Raw genomic sequence first — 18,032 nt, 5'->3', positions numbered from 1 at the left:
TGTCTTCAAACCTTTTTGGTCCTTACTGACAAAAGGGGGAGAAGCATATGAGTTTGATAGTCTTCAAGCGGGTTCATATGGGCGGTAGCTTTATATTTTGCCTAGTGTTTACAACTCTCGTTTTGATACATTTGGTTCTTTGAGTTGTAACACTTAAACTCGATGGCCGTCTGCTACTTATTTGCTATTCTGTGATGCGATGATAAATTCCGCATGTGCGACGATAAATTCCGCACTTAGATCATTTTGCAGACGTCCATTTTTCATTATGCATGTCATTATCTTCACATACTTTTCATGCATGATAAATTGTCATCATAAGTTGAAGAGGATCTCCACAAGTACAACCTGCCATGTGCATTTGCATACCAAAAGCAAATTACTTATATGCACATCTTCAGGGGAGCCTTTGCCACTTATGAAGACAATAACCTATCCTTTACAATTTCACATATTTTATTCCCCGTTGAAAACTTCAACTAGTTTGTCATCAATCACCAAAAAGGGGGAGATTGTAAGTGCATCTAGTGCCACCCCTAGTTGGTTTTGGAGTATTGACGACAAAACTAGTTGAGGGACTAATGTGTTTGTGAGAATTGCAGGATAACACAGGTAGAAGTCCCTCATTGATTCGGTTTTCCTACCAGAGATGACCCCTAAAAATGTATGAAGACATTGAAGTCAGAGGTGGTATGTGAAGACATTCACATTGAAGACTATGATAAGAGAAGACATCGCGTGAAGACTATGGAGTGCGAAGACTTAGCAGTTTCGTCGTTCTGTGTTTTTCTTTGATGAGTCATAGGAACCACCGTACTGTTAAGTGGGGTCCAAGAGAACAGGTCAGAATGACTGAAGTGATGCTTAACCAAAAATCCTATGTCTTCGAGTGAAGACTATGAGAGCAAATCTTGTCCAGAGTTGGATAAGTTAGCTTTGCTTGTAGCCCTAGTAAAGTTGCCGTGTGTGTTTGAAATCTGATCATTGGAACAAGTGTCAGTTCCTTAGTGACCAAGGGTCATTTCGGACAAATCAGGTCGGGTTGCCTAGTGGCTATAAATAGCCCACCCCCTACAACCATAAACGGTTGGCTGCTCAGAGTTAGAGTACGGCTTTTGTCGTTTGAGAGCAACCCACCTCGAAGCCTTTGAGAGAGAATTCCTTGCGAGGATAAAGCCCTAAACACCCAGAGCCAAAGAGTGTTAGGCATCACTTAAGTCTTCCTGTCTGTGTGATCTGAAGACTTATTACACTTGAGGACTATGAATCCTCCAGCCGGTTAGGCGTCGCGTTCTGAGCAATCCAAGAGTCATTGTGGATCGCCGGTGAACGAAGTCTGTGAAGGTTTGGAAGTCTACCTTGAAGACTTACCATAGTGATTGGGCGAGGACTGGGTGTCCTTAGCTCAAGGGGAATAAGGTGAAGACGAGGTCTTCTGAGTTGAATCTCAGCCTCCCTAACCAGACGTACAGTTGTCACAGCAACTGGAACTGGTCCAACAAATCATTGTCTTCAACGAGTCACCGGTTTCATCCTTCCCTTCCCTTTACTTACTGTTGGTCCTTGTGAAGTCATTGTATGATTGCATTATCTTTTGTCTTCACTGAGTGACTGCTTGTTCTGATTGGCTTCACAATATCTTCCTACCTGATCTTTACTGCCTAGCTGCTATTAGTCATTGTGCTTTCACTTCATTGAATACTTGACTATGGTTTGCCTAGTGTAGTCTACCTTCCGCTGCATGGTAATATGTTTATTTCTATCGTTTGTCTTCGAAACTTCCATGTTTTGAAGACTTTCATAAAAATCGCCTATTCACCCCCCCTCTAGTCGATCACTAGCACTTTCAGGTTATTTATTGTTTCCGGCCTCACTTAAAATTGACTAAGATGTGTAGTTTACTTTTGCCTCACCTCTTGCCATGTTAAGAACATTTAACCTTGTTGGGTGCTTAAACAAGAGCGAACTAAATAAAAAGGATGTGGTATTTCATCGATATGCAACTCGTTGCATATTGAGCTCCACTTAACTTCTATTTTTGTTTGTGCACTTTGCCATGCCATCCCTCATTAAATCGGACATGCATCATACTTGATTGTGCATCATGCCATGTTCATGTGATGGTTGTTTACTGTGTTGCTTGCTTCTTTCCGGGTTGCTACTCTCGTTAGCTTCGGTTTCATTCCGGAGTTGTGAGGATTCGTTCGACTACGTCCGTTTGTCTTCTTCATGGACTCGCTCTCCTTCCTTGCAGGATCTCATGCAAGATGACCATACCCTCGAAATCACTTCTATCTTTGCTTGCTAGTTTTTCGTTCTATCGCTATGTCGCGCTACCTACCACTTGTTATATCATGCCTCCCATATTGCCATGTCAAGCCTCTAACCCACCGTCCTAGCAAACCATTTGTTTGGCTATGTTACCGCTTTTGCTCAGCCCCTCTTATAGCGTTGCTAGTTGTAGGTGAAGTTGAAGTTTGTTCCATGTTGGAACATGGATATGTTGGGATATCACAATATCTCTTATTTAATTAATGCATCTATATACTTGGTAAAGGGTGGAAGGCTCGGCCTTATGCCTGGTGTTTTGTTCCACTCTTACTGCCCTAGTTTTTGTCATACCGGTGTTATGTTCCTTGATTTTGCGTTCCTTACGCGATTGGGGGAATGGGACCCCCTTGACAGTTCGCTTTGAATAAAACTCCTCCAGCAAGGCCCAACCTTGGTTTTAACCAATGTTGGGGATATCGCTTATCGGGAACTTATCGGCCGACCCATGATAAGGGGTAAATCGGACAATTTATCGACATATCGACCAATTTGTCGCCATATCAGATGATTTATCGGCCAATTTATCTTATCGATCAGACACCGGTAAGCGATAAATCGATAGATTTATCGAAATATCGGAAGATATCTTGAACCGTGGTTTTAACATTTGCAACGCACGTCAAATGTTGACGAATAAGATTGCATGTGCAACGCACGTCAAATGTTGACGAATAAGATTGGCACCGGTATAAAATATAATAAATGAATTCAAAATAAATAAATAAAATTGATAGACAAGGTTGTGATGCTACCACTCAAGTTGTTTTCCAAAAGTGGGATATCATTGTGGTCATGTTGTTGCATATATATTGTTTAATTTGTTTGGTGTTTTGATAGGTTGTAAGCAAATAGGAAAGTTAGTTATTATTGAAAAGCAACCAAACAATTGGTCTTAATATCATTGTGTAAGCAATAGATAACTAAAAATCTGAGAAAAAGGATCAAGAGATAGTTAGATAAATGGAGAATTCATTGATGAGGTTGCTAACGAAATGCTTATGTAAATCTACAAATGGCCCTAATAAGGTATTATGAAATTTTTGGTACTCAATCACATGTTGCAAATACACATAACTCACACTTGAATGACTACAAAAATGAGAAGCACATATCTCACATTAAATATCAATAGCATTTATCCAGTGGCTACATGAATGGAGTAGGCTGGTAACAGTGGCTGCTGGCAATTTGATATTTTATAGTATTTTGAGCGGTAGATGGGACAGTGGCTCCCTAGTGTAATGAAGTGGCGATGCTGATGATAACAAATTATCAATGTAGCTATTTGCAGAAAGCCAAAATCCTATAAGAGTTGCTCACATGCAGATCATTCAATAGTGACGTTAACGTACCAAATAACGTCTTGGTCCCCACATAGTCCAACTCACAAGAAGATAATGAAATATGATACCTTTAGTACATGGCAAGGGTTTCACACTATAATTTATTTAAAAATAGTTTATCATTTTGTTTGATGAGAACTGTTACAGTGATCATTTCAGTCTATCAATTTGAAGTTCGGTAATATACATGCCTAATGAATTGTTTTTAACTATATGACTAATGATTTTGCAGCGCAACAAAGCTTGCCTAGAGCATTTCACCACAATACTATTTTAAGAAAGGATGCTAATAAAACTAATAGCCACATTCAAGATGCTTTGCTGAGGGATGAAACACAATACAATAGGATTGCATGGACAGAAGAATGACAACAAGCTCTTCCTTCCTCAATCAGGGTGAAAGACTTCAGTTTTTGAATTCTGCTCTGTCATCCATGCCCATTTTTTGTCTTGGCAGTCTGCTAGTCCCTCTTGGGATTTTAAAGCAATTGGAGAGAATCCAAAGGCAATGTTTATGGAGAAAGCACAGAGATGAGCCCTCCCCATATTTGGCAGCCTGGGACCTAATTTGTAGGCCCAAAAGCAAAGAGGGATTGGGCATTTTGAATCTGGGTGTCCAGAATATTGCCCTCTTACTCAAACACACGCACAAATTTTTCAATAGGATGGATCTGCCATGGGTCTCTCTTATTTGGGATACATATTATCATGCTAGAGTGCCTCGGGGTACAGCAAGCTGTAGTTCTTTTTGGTGGAAGGATATATGCAAATTGCTTGATCATTTTAGGAACACAACATGTGTACAAATTAACTCTCGGGATTTAGCTATGTTCTGGTCTGATAAATGGAAGATTGGTGATTCTGTGATCCCTCTCCAATCAGGGTTTCCAAGGTTATTTTCTTATGTGAGAGACCCTTGGATAACAGTGTCTGAAGCCTTCCAATACAGGATATTGCTCAGATGTTTCACCTACCTTTGTCTGAACTCGCATATCAGGAATATATGACAATCCAGAATCTGATGACCAACTGCATAGAGATGTGTGTGCAAATCATATCCGGTATTGGAAAGGGACATGCAATGCTTTTAAACCCAAGTTGTTTTATTCTTCATTGCATTCTAACCTGTCTTTCAACCCTCTGCTGTTATGGATATGGAAATCATCCTGCACAATGAAAATTAAAGTGTTTTCCTAGATGTTAATCATGGATAAGCTTAACACTAAGGATATGGTTAAAAGAAGGCACTGGCATTTGGATGATGGAGTGAATTGTGTGCTTTGTCCACTGCTGACAAGAGAGACCAGGGATCACTTATTTTCCCACTGTAATTTTAGTGTGAGAGTATGGAATTATCTTCCGATCTCATGGTCTCATGGGGATGATATGACCACCATTGTGATGCACGCTAGACAAGACTTTGTAAAACCTTTTTTCACTAAGGTAGTCTTTGTTGCTTGCTGGAACATATGGATAATCAGGAATGCAAAGGTGTTTAGGCACTGGTACAGCGAGGTGCTAAACAAACGGTTTTTAACCCCTTTCCGTGACGGCATTTGGAACCGTCGCCAAGTGAGTGTGGGTGATAGGGGGGTCCTTCCCACACGACCCAGAAACCATCAGGGATATGCCCTTATGGTACACATGCTTGGCAAAATGAGGTCGTGTGCAACCGGCGAGCGCTTAAATACAGAAATACATATAGTAGATCTAAAAATACAATTATACAGGCGAAATTGTTTCCGGTCGCAAGTACATCCCACACAGTCAGTCCCCGCTAAACATTTCCGTTAGTATGTACATCCCACATAGTCGCTCGAAGGAAAACGTTTCTGTTCACAAGTACATCACACACAATTTTCCCCGTTAAATCATTTGTGATAGCGTTGGCATTGCACATGATATTGACAATTTTATCGTTTGCGTTATTGAATGCATCACACACGGTGCATAGAATAAAGTGTGTGGCAAAGGTTGTCCATCACACATAGTTTTTATGTGGTAAATGTTTGCGCGAGGTGGCCTAACGCAAACAGATTTCAAGAGAAGGTCATGTGTGATTGGTCATTGATCCAACATGGTTTATTCCTAGAAACTGTGTGCGTTGCCTGAGGTCATCGCCCATGGTATTTTCTCCATAACTGTTTGCAATAGCAAAACCCAATTAGCAGGCTAATTACCCTATTATTAATAATCCATTTATTAATCCAATTGACATTCTTATTAAGCACACAATATATTTCATTCCAATATTAAGGAAGCAGGATTTCATAATTGAAATACATCAGAGTAGAACATAATATAGCTTCACCACTCAGCTTGTCAGGACCCTGATTCTAAGTCACACCGATCTAGCCTGTAACATCTCATACCACTTTGCGGCCTCACGCACGGTATTCCCACAGGTGTCGCCTTACCAAGGCTCGGGACCATTTGCGCCTTTTGGCTCACGTATATGATAGTGTCGCTAGCATCCATATGACAGAGAACCAGGGCCGACATGACTAGTCGTGAACCCAAAGTGGCACTAACTTACGGGGACAGGCAGACATGAATCAACATCGAGCATGTCGGTCAGCAGCATGTGAACCCGGGCTGTAGCAACTGGGCTAACAGGACTCCGGGAACCCGGGCTGTAGTAGGCTAGGCAGGACTCCGGATGTCACCCCGTGACATTTCCCCGAAGGGACAGACACAGGAACGAAGTGAATCACATGCCGGCCAGTCAAGTGTTCGGGAGCAGTAGTGCTGGGCTAGCAGGACTCCGGTGAACCGGGCTGTAGCAGACTACTATGGCTCATGGAAGCACAAGACTACATTTCCCCATAAGAGAGGCTACCAAGGATAAACAACTAGGTTGTCGGATCCCACACATACCAAGCATTTCAATCATACACACAATATGCTCGATATGTGTAAGTACAACATGGCATCACAACATAACTATACGACTCAAAGTATTTATTAATTAGGCTCCGAGGAGCGAGATATTACAAACATGGGTCTCATGACCCAACATACAGAGCATACAAGCAACAAGCACATGCGGAAGCTTAACTTGTCTGAGTATAGACAACTACAAATGAAGAAGGCTGAGAAGCCTGACTATCTACAAGACCCTCCCAAGGGTACAAGATCGTAGCTGAGGTAACAAGCTAAACGTTGAAGTCCACGTGGAACTACTAGCGAGACTGAAGTCTCTCTGCAAAACATAAATTAAGCAAACGTGAGTACAAATGTACCCAGCAAGACTTACATCAGAACTAACTACATATGCATTGGTATCATCAAAGGGGTGGTGGAGTTTAACTGTAGCAAGCCAGCTTTGACTCAGTGGCTAACCTATACTACGAGTATCAGAAACTTCTTTGAGGTGAGGAGACGCACACGAGTCCACAAATTCACCATACCAATACACCACTATGGATCCGCTCCTGTCTCCCTGCGAGAACGCCATCCATAGCACTCACACTTATCTTGCGCATTTTAGAGTATCCACTTTCACTTGTCTATGAACTATGCAAGGGGTCCAAGTTTCCATATCCGAGGAATCCGGCTATTCGAATAGATAATGATAACCCTGCAGGGGTGTACTTCTTCACACACGCTCTCGCCACTTACCACCATGTACACGTCGTGTATCTTGGCAACCTTCAAGCGGAAGCCTGGTGAGGGAGTCGGCCATGACCTGACTAATCACACAAGTCTCTTGTCCAGGTTTATCACCTATTCGGGTTCCATCCGCAAGGAGATCCGGCCGGGGTGTCGCTCACGGCCCCAAACGATGTGAGCAGGGTTCCCAAGACCACCATCCGGGTGCCACTTGGCACACCGTGCCACTGTGCCTAGTCTGTCCCAAGCCCACTTGTACCGAGTGCCACTTGGTAGACTACTAACACTACCTACAAACACCAGAAACTAGTTGCAACTCCTGGACAGAGATCAGGTAGATTAATAAGTCGAGAGGGGCACTTAAGCATTCCAATGCCTGGTAGTAACTGTTCATGGATCACAAACACAGAACTCAGTTCCTGAGGACGGCTGCAATGAGACAACCCACCATGTACTCCTACATGGCCTCTCACCACTACCTTTACCAAATCGTGTTCACACACTTAGCTCTCAACAGTAGGACATGTTCACCACATTCCAATTCATCCCCGATGAATCAGACCTGACTCAACTCTAAGCAGTAGCAGGCATGACAACAAGCATGAATGAGTAGGCACATAAGGACTCAAACAACTCCTACTCATGCTAGTGGGTTTCATCTATTTACTGTGGCAATGACAGGTCATGTAGAGGAAAGGGGTTCAACTACCGCAGCATGTAACGGTTGAATCGTTGTCGTCCTAATGTTGTAAAAGAGAGCATGAGCGAGAGAGTGGGATTGTATCGGAATGAACAAGGGGGTTTTGCTTGCCTGGCACTTCTGAAGATAGTATATCTCTTCATCGGTGTCATCGAACTCATCGTCCGAACATACGTCTACCGAGGGGGAACAACCACCGGCAAACAAGAGGGAACAAAATCAATGTAATGCAACAATATGCTGCATGATCATGACATGGCAATATTATGTTGATTGGTCTAATGCAACTAGCAACAGGTTAAATGGAGTTGGTTTGAACACTAGGTTCAAAATCAAACTCCATATGTGCTTTCTTAAATGCCATTTAATTGAACTGTCCTAAACAGAGGATATAAGTTGCTCTAACATGCATGAAAATGCCATAAACAGATTCTTTGGATTTTTCCGATCATTTTTCATATATAAATTATTTCATTTGGAGTTACGGTTTATTTTCTATGATTTTTACAAGTTTAGGGTATTTTCTAAAAATAAATAAATCATTTCTGATTTATTTAAAATCCCAAAAACATATACTGCGTCAGCATGACATCAGGCTGAGGTTAGCAGGTCAACGGGGTCAGCCAAGTCAAACCTGACGTGTGGGGTCCACACATCAGTGATACAACTAACTAACTCTGTTAGTTAGTGCTAAGTTAAATACTAACCTAACTTAATTAGGGCATGGGCCCACATGTCAGTGATACAGAGTTTAGTTAGCGAGGTGATTAACCTCCAACAGTGGTAATTAGCACTAACTAAAACCTAAACAACTCTGGTCAGAGGCCGGCCCCACATGTCATCGACACAGGGGGCAGTCATTGTCAAAGTGGGTTAAACCCACCGGCGTTCTGCCGCCGGCGAGGCCAGATGCGGCAGCGGGCTTCGGATTTGGTCCTCCATCGACCAAATCGACGGCGGAGAAGCACTACGTGTAGCTAGGCATGCGCCGCATCCAAAGGTGCTAGTGGCTGGACGCGGGGAGGCCGGAAACGACGCCGGTGACGACCTTGGCGGCTGCCGGAGCTCGGGTGAGCTCGGGGTCATCGCTGTGACGCCCGTGGTGGCTCGTGCGGGGCACCTACATGCACTATGCAGCGCGGGGAGGAATTTGGGCACGATGGCCGGACCATTAGATGGCTGGAGACACGTCAGCGGCGAGCACAGGCGGCGGTGCGTGCGGGCGAGCTCGAGGCGGCGCGTACGGTGCATGAGAGCGAGAACGGGGAGGGGGAGAAGGGTCAGTGGCTCACTGCGAGTGCAGGGGAGCGAATGGCGAGCTCGGGGAGGGACAGGTGACGACGGGAGGTCGCCGGCGATCTCGGTTGTCCGCGGTTGAAAACGACGACGGCGAAGTCGAAGCAGGGCGTCCCCGGTTGCGTGGCTTGACGATGACGAAGCAGGGGACGGGACAGAGCACTAGGACACATCAGCGAGGCGAGGGGAGCACGGTGGCTGCGACTACGGGGAACGGCAGCGTCGGCTGCGCTCGGTGAGGTGGGGATCAGCGAGGGATAGAGTAGGGGGAGAGTGAGAGAGGTCGAGCGGATCGGGACGACACCGGGGCTTTCACTCACGCGTCCAGAGGCTCGGCGGTAAGCAGGAGGTGGCCGGGCGTGTGGCTGCGTGCGCCGGGCACGCGCCCTCGCCTACTGGCGCGAGGAGGAAGGCGACAGGGAGCCCGGGTGGGCTGGGCCAGCGAGCTGGGCCGCCAGGTGAGTAGGCCCATGTTGGCTTTTCTCTCTCTCTCTCTCTCTCTCTCTCTTTATTCTGTTTTTGTTTTTCCATTTTTTTGCAGTTTGTCTGTTATTTAGTTTTAACACCAAATCAACTTTAAACTTCATGAAAATAATTGTGATAGCTAAGTGGACTTATCCAAAGCCACACAACAATTTTAAGAATTATTGAACATATATTTATTATATAATAATTATATACCCAATTCAAATAGTTATTGAATTAATTTCAAATGCCCAAAATAAATATCTCCGAGACTCCAAAAATATTGGTTTGAATTTTACCTCTTGCCAATATTTTTACAGAATAACAGGAACATTTCCTTGGACTCATTTGAAAAGATTTTTAATGTTGATTATTTTTGAAGTGATTTCTGAGGGTTTTAACTAACCTCAATTGAACTTTCAGAATTTAGACATGATTCATGGATGCTCTCTTATGCAACTATTGCAAACAATTCTAGGGCTGTGACAACTCACCCCCACTAAACAAGTATCTCGTCCCGAGATTCAAGACGTGAGGTAAGAAGACAGAGGGGACACAAAGCCGACACGATCTTCATGATCCAATTGCTCTTCCTGAATATGTTGATCCATTCATCATCTAGTCTTGACATCTTGCTCCGAGAATTCCATCCAATCATGACAATGAGAAGGAAGGGAAACCCTAAAGAGTTGATCTTCTCGAAGATCGAGCAACTTACGGTCAATTCACGGAGTGAGACATAGAAACATCTCGCGAACTGAGACACAAAAGACATATCAAGAGGGATGTAGAGGGACACATGACGAAGGTCCAAATTGGTAGGCAACAATCCCATGCTTAGGTGAGAAGGTGAGTGAGTGTCAAAGTAGCGAGGAGATAAGTTGCCATGATTACCTAACGGGGCAGCTCAGGGAAGGTGACTCATAGATCTATTCCCTTAAGTGGTAAAAAGAATTACTTTTGATATAATGATCATTGAAACTCTTTATGCCAGCCTAAGACAATCACAAACGATCGTTCAAGGAGGTTCAAAAGAATGGCATGTATCGACTAGAATGGATGATGTGGACTACCTTGTTGAAGACAACGCAATGGATGATTTTTGCTTATCATCGGAAATGGATGGGACCCATGGTAGGACCACTTTTGTTGATGATCCTGGAATCAACTGCTAAGAAGGGTAGCCCATGGAAAATTGGGATGATGGGGTGCAAGCTGGGAACAAAATGCAAATGTTGGGAATGTTCCAACCATCATATCTGCCTGAGATTCAGATCTGGTTAGAAACGGGACACTTCAGACTCACATGTATGAAAAGAAGAGGTGCAACACAAATCGACGAGATAATGTTGCAAGACTCTGAGGAGATGAACTACGATAGCAAGCTCCAAAACATGAGCTGGTTCTGCTACATACATGTGAACACGTTGTCCAGACAAGCATGACCACATAGTAGTCTTACAACAAAACACTATCGAGTTCCGGAGGGGAACCATGAATGAGGGTAGCAAAGTCCTAACATAAGTCATGATTCTTAGGAAGAAACTTCTTCACCTTGAACAAATCAATTAGTGGCTTGGTGTGCTAGGAACATATATGTAGTGGAGGTAATTAATCTACCAAACCATAGAGTATTTCGCACGTATGCATGACTGATTTGGGATGATTCCAAGGGAAACAAAACAAACCTTTCTAAAATCCATGGCGGCAACTTACACCTAAAGCACGTGAACTTGGAGAAAGTCACTTCTTTCATCCAAGCATAAGCTTCATGAACGGAACACGAAGGCGTTGCTTACAAAGTTTTCAACACTAGGTTGATGTTCAACATGAATCATGGGGGAGACAAAATGCTGCTGATGGGTTCAACATCAACTCATCGGAATTTCCATATCACCGGACTTCCACCATCATGTGAACACGGTGATAGCATTGGTCAGACCAAAAGATGTAATGGTGTATGCTCGAGGGATCAAGCACTAGTAAGACAACATTATGAACATTGTTGCTTCTGATTTGACTTGACAATAGCGCATACTCAAGTCAAAGTTTTGACAAGACAAATAGATCCAGCAACTGATCATGCAGACCAATCGATGAAGATATCATCTTTCTTCAACACACACACAACACACAAGGATATCCCTTGGGAGATGAACTAAGCGGGACAAGCTTTCATCTTCCAACTCTCCAAGTTGTTCTCTAGCTCAACCAACTAACTCAGGGATATCCTACATAGGTTCTTGGAGAAGGGTGGTTTATAAGAAAACCAACTTGATCACGAGGTCAACATAACGGTCGGGGGGAAACCTGGTGATACTTCTGAGAAGATAATCGGAAAATCACGAACCACCATATGTTACTAAGCTCGAGAACAATCTTGTTTTTTAGACAAGACGATATGATCAAAAGAGCAAGGGATTCAATCCTAACTCAAAGATCAAACAGTGCACCAGAAATAGGAACAAGGTAGCACGATCAATCCTAGAATAGTGTTTCGATAACCAACACGCTAAGAATGATATTAGTGTCCATTCTACCAAGCAACACGGTTGCTAGGAGTATTGATTTCACACATCATGGTTCATTTGTCGGCATTCCGGTTGCGGCAACACGGGACCAAGGAATGAAAAATGAAGGCAAGAAGTATCACTGCGTCAAGAATTCATGAGAGATGGTGCAATTCTCATGACAATCTTGACATAAAGGGGGTAATACTCCAGGGTAGAACAGAGCAAAAGCTAGATTGGCATTTGATCTGCAGAACATAACTACTTTGACCCAATCCTGGATATGGATGAGGTACTGGAGTTTGTTTCTCCTAGTCATTCTGAAATAGAATGGCTTAACGGACCACAAGAATAATAAGCATCGATAACACAGATGCACAATTACTCCTGACTATCAATTGATAGGCGATGGTCGGAATACAAATGAAGAGGGACAACTCAAGAGGACATATATCTTTCTGAGTTGTGGATGCATAGATTAATATGTCGAACCAAGTTCAATAGGTTTCTTCCAGATAACCCATGCAGAAAGGTAGAACTGGCAGATTCACAATGTAAAATGGAGAACTCATCAAGAGCACTCTGGTTGTGATCTTTTGGTTCAAAAGAACTTCTGCCATAAGCAGTTCGTGGTATTTGGAAGAAGGAAATACCATGGACCTCGAGGACTATCGCAAAGGTTACTAATATCCTAAAGGTACGAGCAACACTATCAACACGAGGTAAGTAGAGTGAATCTTGGGTCAGGAACCCAGGAGTAGAAAACCTACTACTAAATAGCATCGCGGGATGCTCTCGAGAATGGTGGCCAGAATCATCACACTGGGAATATAAAGCATGGCTAGATTATGGGTGGTTCTCTAAGATGTCTAGGGTCATAATAATGGCTCCAACATATATGTCGAGGCAATAAAGTACCTCAACTCACCGATTAGTGTGGTTGAACTGGCCCAAAGGGACATCAGGAACGAAAAGAAGGGATTTGCAAATGCATCAGACTATTTAGAAACTTGGGATGACTCGGACAACATAACGGCTGTACATGCTCAAAATGATTTGAGACATCCTGCAAAAATGGTGGCATAACCACTCAACATCACAATATCAAGGTTCTGAGGCTAGCTATGAACATATGGAAGTAGTAGGAACTAAACTAAGGCTTGAACTCAACAATCCTAGGCAACTACGGTTTAGTAACACGTCATCCTGAGAGATAGAAGAGAAGCCTAGTTCTTAACTCCCGTATAAAAGAAGAGGTTGACTCAGAGCAGAAGGGCATAAGGTAAAGGAGTAAAAAGAGCCTTACGTTCCCATCCACAATCAATTCCCTTATATAACTAAAGCATTTCTAGACTCAACTTCGTCCAGCTTGGCTTCGTAATCCTACAAGCAGTCAGGCTCTGATACCAAAGCTGTCAGGACCCCGATTCTAAGTCACACAAATCTAGCCTGTAACATCAAATATCACTTTGCGGCCTCACGCACGGTATTCCCACGGGTGTCGCCTTACCATGGCCCGGGACCATTTGCGCCTTTTGGCTCACGTATATGATAGTGTCGCTAGCATCCATATGACAGAGAACCCGGGCCGACATGACTAGTCGTGAACCCAAAGTGGCACTAACTTACGGGGACAGGCATACATGAATCAACATCGAGCATGTCGGCCAACAACATGTGAATACGGGCTGCAGCAATTGGGCTAACAGGACTCCGGGAACCCGGGTTGTAGCAGGCTAGGTAGGACTCCGGATGTCACCGCGTGACATTTCCCCGAAGGGACAGACACAGGAACGAAGTGAATCACATGCCAGCCAGTCAAGTGTTCGGGAGCAGTAGTGCTGGGCTAGCAGGACTCCGGTGAACCGGGCTATAGCGGACTACTATTGCTCATGGAAGCACAAGACTACATTTCCCCATAAGAGAGGCTACCAAGGATAAACAACTAGGTTGTCGGATCCCACACATACCAAGCATTTCAATCATACACACAATATGCTCAATATGTGTAAATACAACATGGCATCACAACATAACTCTACGAATCAAAGTATTTATTCATTAGGCTCCGAGGAGCGAGATATTACAAACACGGGTCTCATGACCCAACACACAGAGCATACAAGCAACAAGCACATGCGGAAGCTTAACTTGTCTGAGTACAGACAACTACAAATGAAGAAGGCTGAGAAGCCTGACTACCTACAAGACCCTCCCAAGGGTACAAGATCGTAGCTGAGGTAACGAGCTAAACGTCGAAGTCCACATGGAACTACTAGCGAGACTGAAGTCTCTCTGCAAAACATAAATTAAGCAAACGTGAGTACAAATGTACCCAGCAAGACTTACATCAGAACTAACTACATATGCATTGGTATCATCAAAGGGGTGGTAGAGTTTAACTGCAGCAAGCCAGCTTTGACTCAGTGGCTAACCTATACTACAAGTATCAGAAACTTCTTTGAGGTGAGGAGACGCACACGAGTCCACAAATTCACCATACCAATACACCACTATGGATCCACTCCTATCTCCCTGCGAGAACGCCATCCATAGCACTCACACTTATCTTGCGCATTTTAGAGTATCCACTTTCACTTGTCTATGAACTATGCAAGGGGTCCAAGTTTCCATATCCGAGGAATCCGGCTATTCGAATAGATAATGATAACCCTGCAGGGGTGTACTTCTTCACACACGCTCTCGCCACTTACCACCATGTACACGTCGTGTATCTTGGCAACCTTCAAGCGGAAGCCTGGTGAGGGAGTTGGCCATGACCTGACTAATCACACAAGTCTCTCGTCCAGGTTTATCACCTATTCGGGTTCCATCCGCAAGGAGATCCGGCCGGGGTGTCGCTCACGGCCCCAAACGATGTGAGCAGGATTCCCAAGCCCACCATCCGGGTGCCACTGTGCCTAGTCTGTCCCAAGCCCACTTGTACCGAGTGCCACTTGGTAGACTACTAACACTACCTACAAACACCAGAAACTAGTTGCAACTCCTGGACAGAGATCAGGTAGATTAATAAGTCGAGAGGGGCACTTAAGCATTCCAATGCCTGGTAGTAACTATTCATGGATCACAAACACAGAACTCAGTTCCTGAGGACGGCTGCAATGAGACAACCCACCATGTACTCCTACATGGCCTCTCACCACTACCTTTACCAAATCGTCTTCACACACTTAGCTCTCAACAGTAGGACATGTTCACCACATTCCAATTCATCCCTGATGAATCGGACCTGACTCAACTCTAAGCAGTAGCAGGCATGACAACAAGCATAAATGAGTAGGCACATCAGGGCTCAAACAACTCCTACTCATGCTAGTGGGTTTCATCTATTTACTGTGGCAATGACAGGTCATGCAGAGGAAAGGGGTTCAACTACCGCAGCATGTAACGGTTGAATCATTGTTGTCCTAATGCAGTAAAAGAGAGCAGGAGCGAGAGAGTGGGATTGTATCGGAATGAACAAGGGGGTTTTGCTTGCCTGGCACTTCTGAAGATAGTATATCTCTTCATCGGTGTCAAAGAACTCATCATCGGAACATACGTCTACCGAGGGGGAACAACCACCGGCAAACAAGAGGGAACAAAATCAATGTAATGCAACAATATGATGCATGATCATGACATGGCAATATGATGTTGATTGGCCTAATGCAACTAGCAACAAGTTAAATGGAGTTGGTTTGAACACTAGGTTCTAAATCAAACTCCATATGTGCTTTCTTAAATGCCATTTAATTGAATTGTCCTAAACAGAGGATAGAAGTTGCTCTAACATGCATGAAAATGCTATAAACTGATTCTTTGGATTTTTCTGATCATTTTTCATATATAAATTATTTCATTTGGAGTTACGGTTTATTTTCTATGATTTTTAGAAGTTTAGGGTATTTTCTGAAAATAAATAAATCATTTCTGATTTATTTAAAATCCCAGAAACATATACTACGTCAGCATGACATCGGGCTGAGATCAGTAGGTCAACGGGGTCAGCGAGGTCAAACCTGACGTGCGGGGTCCACACGTGAGTGATACAACTAACTAACTCTGTTAGTTAGTGCTAAGTTGAATACTAACCTAACTTAATTAGGGCATGGGCCCACATGTCAGTGATACAGAGTTTAGTTAGTGAGGTGATTAACCTCTAACAGTGGTAATTAGCACTAACTAAAACCTAAACTAACTCTGGTCAGAGGCCGGCCCCACATGTCATCGACACAGGGGGGCCAGTCGTGGTCAAAGTGGGTCAAACCCACCGGCGTTCTGCCGCCGGCGAGGCCTGATGCGGCGGCGGGCTTCAGATTTGGTCCTCCGTCGACCAAATCGACGGCAGAGAAGTGCTTCGTGCATCTAGGCATGTGCGCATCCAAAGGTGCTAGTGGCTGGACGCGGGGAGGCCAGAAACGACGCCGGCGACGACCTTGGCGGCTGCCGGAGCTCGGGTGAGCTCGGGGTCGTCGCTATGACGGCCGTGGTGGCTCATGCGGGGCACCTACGTGCACTACGTAGTGCGGGGAGGAATTTGGGCTCGATGGCCGGACCATTAGATGGCCGAAGACACGTCGGCGGAGAGCACAGGCGGCGGTGCGTGCGGGCGAGCTCGAGGCGGCGCGTACGGTGCACAAGAGCGAGAAAGGGGAGGGCGAGAAGGGTCAGTGGCTCACTGCGAGTGCAGGGGAGCGAATGGCGAGCTCGGGGAGGGACTGGTGACGACAGGAGGTCGCCGATGATCTCGGTCGTCCGCGGTTGAAAACGACAACGGCGAAGTCAAAGCAGGGCATCCCCGGTAGCGTGGCTTGACGATGATGAAGCAGGGGACGGGATGGAGCACTAGGACACATCAGCGAGGCGAGGGGAGCACGGTGGCTGCGGCTACGGCGAACGGCAGCGTCGGCTGCGCTCGGTGAGGTGGGGATCAGCGAGGGAGAGAGCAGGGGGAGAGTGAGAGAGGTCGGGCGGATCGGGATGACACCGGGGCGTTCACCCACGCGTCCAGAGGCTCGGCGGTAAGCAGGAGGTGGCCGAGCGTGTGGCTGCACGCGCCGGGCACGCGCCCTCGCCTACTGGCGTGAGGAGGAAGGCGACACGGAGCCCGGGTGGGCTGGACCAGCGAGCTGGGCCGCCAGGTGAGTAGGCCGAGGTTGGCTTTTCTCTCTCTCTCTCTCTCTTTATTTTGTTTTTGTTTTTCTTTTTTTTTGCAGTTTGTTTGCGATTTAGTTTTAACACCAAATCAGCTTTAAACTTCATGAAAATAATTGTGATAGCTAAGTGGACTTATCCAAAGCCACACAACAATTTTCAGAATTATTGAACATATATTTATTATATAATAATTATATATCCAATTCAAATAGTTATTGAATTAATTTCAAATGCCCAAAATAAATATTTCTGAGCCTCCAAAAATATTGGTTTGAATTTTACCTCTTGCCAATATTTTTACAGAATAACAAGAACATTTCCTTAGACTCATTTGAAAAGATTTTTATTGTTGATTATTTCTGAAGTGATTTCTGAGGGTTTTAACTAACCTCAATTCAACTTTCAGAATTTAGACATGATGCATGGATGCTCTCTTATGCAACTATTGCAAACAATTCTAGGGCTATAACACAGCTACCCCATTACACAACTGCGCCAGCAGCAAGTTTCACATGCAACATGTAGAACCTTTTGAAATTAGCATCATAGACGGTATATAGATAGATGCATCTCATTTGGAAAACTGCTTAAGCGGAAGGCGAATATTGAGCCTTC

Source organism: Triticum urartu, chromosome 6 (assembly GCF_003073215.2).
Source record: "Triticum urartu cultivar G1812 chromosome 6, Tu2.1, whole genome shotgun sequence".
Lineage (NCBI taxonomy): Eukaryota > Viridiplantae > Streptophyta > Magnoliopsida > Poales > Poaceae > Triticum > Triticum urartu.
Note: the sequence above shows the minus strand (reverse complement) of the source record.